This window comes from Mandrillus leucophaeus, unplaced genomic scaffold (genome assembly GCF_000951045.1).
Source record: "Mandrillus leucophaeus isolate KB7577 unplaced genomic scaffold, Mleu.le_1.0 Scaffold444, whole genome shotgun sequence".
NCBI classification, from domain to species: domain Eukaryota; kingdom Metazoa; phylum Chordata; class Mammalia; order Primates; family Cercopithecidae; genus Mandrillus; species Mandrillus leucophaeus.
Window position 1 is genome coordinate 2,002,063 of NW_012104743.1, and position 4,658 is coordinate 2,006,720.

General features: G+C 44.4%; 1 pseudogene; it reads right to left on the bottom strand.

Annotated features, from left to right (window-relative positions):
• Positions 1 to 504: 504 nt before the first annotated feature.
• Positions 505 to 2,870, bottom strand: LOC105549571 (annotated as a pseudogene).
• Positions 2,871 to 4,658: the final 1,788 nt, after the last annotated feature.

Genomic DNA, 4,658 nt, shown 5'->3' on the forward strand with positions numbered 1-4,658 from the left:
CATGGAATTTTTAAAGATTAGATAGCTCCAGTGAAAACCAGGGAAATTTCATATCCCGAGATGATTTAGCTCCATGTAGATTTCTTTTCTTCTTCTTCTTCTTATTTACTATTATTTTTTGAAACGGAGTCTTGCTCTGTTGCCCAGACAAGACTGGAGTACAATGGCACCATCTGGGCTCACTGCAACCTCTGCCTCCAGGGTTCAAACAATTCTTCTGCCTCAGCCTCCCAAGTAGCTGGGACAACACGTGCGTGCCACCACACCCGGCTAATTTTTTGTATTTTTAGTAGAGAAAGGGTTTCACCGTGTTAGCCAGAATGGTCTTGTTCTCCTGACCTTGTGATTCACCTGCCTTGGCCTCCCAAAGTGTTGGGATTACAGGCGTGAGTCACAGCGCCTGGTCCCATGTAGATTTCTTAACACAGTTCAGTTATCTGCTGGATACACTTCAGGATCTTTTTTTTTTTTTTTTTTTTAAACCTGCTTCTTTATCTTGGATTTTTAACATAACACACCATATCTATATGCACTCTGAGCTCTTAAAACCTCTGAAACTTTACCTGCAAAAGGTGGTCCCAACAACGCAGAGATGCCATTAGCACAGATGATGATGCCGTAGGAATTTGCTAAATGTTCAATGCCAACCAAGTCTTCAGCCACTATGGGCATTAGAGAGAAATAACTGCTGGAAAACCCTATCAGTGCGCAGATGACCACCAGGCCAGCATAAGTGTGCACCAATAGCAGAATTAAAAATACTGAGGAGGCCAGCTGCGGTGGCTCACACCTGTAATTCCAGCACTTTGGGAAGACGAGGCGGGCGGATCACAAGATCAGATCAAGACCATCCTGACTAACATGGTGAAACCGCGTCTCTACTAAACATATAAAAACAAAATTGGCTGGATGAGGTGGCGGGCGCCTGTAGTCCCAGCTACTCAGAAGGCTGAGGTGGGAGAATGGCGTGAACCCGGAGTCAGAGCTTACAGTGAGCCGAGATCGTGCCACTGCATGGCAGCCTGGGCGACAGCACGAGACTCCGTCCCCCCAAAAAAAAAAAAAAAAATCAAAAACAACAAAACAAAACAAAAATACTGAGGACAAGACTGAAGTTGGCCAACAGGAAGACATTCCAAACACTGATGCAAGGTAAGTCAGCTATGACGCCCAGGATCACTTTTCCAAAAATGTGAACTACTGCTATAATTGAAGTCAGAGGGAAAACGTCGTTTGCTCCAATAAGTTACACAAACTGACGATTTCTGGGAGATGAATAAAGGAGATGACAAAGCTGCTGTATGCAAACGAAGCCCAGAAAATAAAGGCTACAAACATTCGATTTGTAAACAGAGAGGCTGTCCCAAAATAGCCTGAGTACCAATCCTCAGAGCCCTTCTTGACTCTCATGGTGAGTCAGCTGACATTCTTCAGAACCGGAGAGAGCCCATGATCCGGCCTGATGGGGCACTCCTGGGCTTGTAGGTCACAGAGGGTCTCCTCGTTCCCAGACCCACCGTCCTTCTCTTCTGTTCTTCCCTGCTGTCCATTTGACATCACATATTCCGTGGAGTGCGCAGGCAGGATGCGCAGATCTTTCTCTCCTGGGTCGTTTGGGTTTTTCCCAGGAGGGAGGGGCCTCATGAGGGTCCCACAAGCACAGGTTTAAGGAAACCGCGCCTTGAATCAACATGGCATTCCTCCAGCCGTACTCTGCGCACAAGTACTTCAGTAGCACAGTCATTAGGAACATACCGAATCCGGTCCCCTTAGTGCTGAGGCCCTGGGCGAGGGCGCGTCTCTTCTGGAAATACCTGCCCACAATGACCACCGCTGACAGATAGGCCATCCCGCTGCCCAGGCCAGCTGCCGCTCCAAAAGTAATGAAGAGATAATGCACGTTTGCAGCGCAGGCACTCAACACCCAGCCGAGGGAGTTGACGAGCCCTCCAATGATTGCAGTCCGGAGGCACCCACAGCTGTTAATGAACAAGCTGATGAAAGGGCGGCCCGAGGCTCGCTGGGCTGCAGACTCACTCGGCTCCACGCCCAGATCCTCAAACTTGCTTCTCTGCTTGGAGCCCCCTGAGCTGCTAGGTGTAGAGATTTGTTGCAATGTCGCCTATCATCCTGGAGATGCGGGTGCCTGCGGCTCAGCTCTCCAGCGGGCTCGGTGCGCTGGGTGAGGGGCTCCCGTGTTCTTCTGCCGCTCGCTGCCAGGCCAGGTGAGAGTTTGGTGGAGCTGAAAGTTCGACGCCTCACTCCAGGTGGTTTTAAAAAGGGAGCGTTTGGAGGCGCCCAAACCTAACCTGGGCTCCCTTCCAATCGGAGCAATTTGCAATCTTCCTGCTCGTTCATTCCTATACCGGCTAATTCTGGTTTGGCAGGAGGAGAAAAAAAGTGCAGTCACCTCACATGCACACTCTTGTTGCCAGTTGAAGTTTATTGATTTGGCTGAGGTTCCACTAAGGCACTGTATATTTATCACTGGAGGAAAGGTCCTGAAACTAAATCCAGAATGCAGGTGAGACTAGCAGTAGCCTCCATTTCTCTGAGATGGGAGAGAAGGGATGAAACAGACCCTCACTGCAATATTTTTGGCCAAAGAGGACTCAGTGTAACTCAGTGTCCCTTATTTTTTTTCTCTCTCTCTCTTTTAGAGACAAAGGTTTCACTGTGTTGCCAGGCTGGTCTTGAACACTTGGGCTCAAGTGATCCTCTGGCCTTGGCCTTCCAAAGTGCTGGGATCACAAGCTGAGCCACTGTGCCTGGCCAGTCCCTCATTCTTGGTCCCACTCTGGGTTCCACCTCTCCCTGCTCTTTCTGCATGTTCATTACCTATCTTCATGGGCACCAGGCACAACTTTCATCTCAATGCCTCCCTACCTCATTCCCAGCAGGGAACACAACACAATGCTTTACCTTGAACAATTTTCTGTATTATTGAAGTGAATGCACGAGTTGATGAAGCCTGTGCTGTTTTACCCCTCCTGAAGGTTTTGTAATGGTTCTCTACGGCTGTTGTAATAAATTACCACAGTAATAGCGGAGGAAAACCACGCAAATTCACTATTTTACAGTGCTGGAGGTTGGAAGTTTGAAATGGGTCATACTGGGCTAAGGTCATGGTGTTGGCACCTTCAAGGCTGTGTTCCTTCTTGTGGCTCTAGGAGAGAGCCACCAGTTTCTGCAGTCCACGCACATTCCTTGGCTGGTGGCTCTTAGTCCATCTTCAAAGCCAGCACTGCTGTGTCATTCTGTCTTCTTTCCATACTCACATTGCCGTGTCTCCTCTCCCAGACTATTATTCTTAAAACATCTGGGTACTTCCCATTTATTATTTATTTACTTATTTTTGAGGCATTTTCTTACTCTGTTGCCCAGGCTGGAGCGCAGTAGTATGATCACAGCTCACTGCAACTCCTGCCTCCTGGGTTCAAGGGATCCTTCTACCTCAGCCTCCCAAGTAGCTGGGACCACAAGTGTACACTAACACACCAGGCTAATTTTTGTATTTTTGGTAAAGAGAGGGTTCACCATGTTGGTCAGGCTGGTCTTGAACCCCTGACCTTGAATGATTTGCCTGCCTCGGCCTCCCAAAGTGCTGGGATTACAGGCACTGCGTCTGGCCCCATTTGTGATTTCAATTGTATTAGACTGATTATTTACCTGACTTGTGATTATTTTAAAATGGAATTCATTTTGAATTCACTATCACTCAGGGTACTAGCAAATTCTTACTAAATCTTATGTCTATTAATAGAAACATTTAATTTATAGTTAGGCACAGTTGGACGAGATCTAGTGTACTTTATAATTCTGTCCTCATATTAGGCACCTTGAGGTTGACTTAGGTGCCATACACACCAATTAACATTAACATTTGTTTTTCCTCATAGATTCACTTACCCAGTAACTATACCACTTCTATAAAGCTCAGTTTCCACCTATATATGCTGTGCAGGTATGTGATTAGATGTAATTCACATTAAAACCCATAGTTGGTTTCTGGCATGGGTGCTGAGTTTTCTTCATTTCTCCAGAAATCCTCATTGGTAGTTTCCAGATATGCTTTAAAGAGGAATGGGTTTTCTTTCCACGTTCTATAATTATTTGTAACCAGGGAAATTTGGGTCAATTAAGTCATAATGACAGCCATGATCATAGTAGCTTATCACTATAAGGAACAGGATTAGGGATCCATACCAGAAAAGTTAACTTTTTGTCAAGTAAAATTTCTTAATATCCAGGCATAAAATTATATTTTTCTTGGGCTCTAAAGTATTACTTCTTTTTGTATAATTAAGCTATTACATGTCTTCTGTATGGTGAAAGGAAATTTTCATTTTTACTTAATATTTTTGATGAATCGAAAGTCATGAGTCCTTGATTTAGTTTAATCAATAAGAAATTTTATGTGTTTAATTATTGTTTTTTCTGAAAGTTTTGTTTCAATTTCTATGAGGTTTTTTTTTTTTTTTTTTTTTTTTAGAAAAAAGACAGAAAACAGAATAGTAAAGAATACTAAGCTGAATTTAGGTCTCTTAGATGGCCCCATAACCTTAACTAGATTACTAGGATTTCTCATCAATGAAAAAGTGATAATAATACCTAGTCAAATTTTTTTTTTTTTTTTTTTTTAAATAAATGTACTAAAT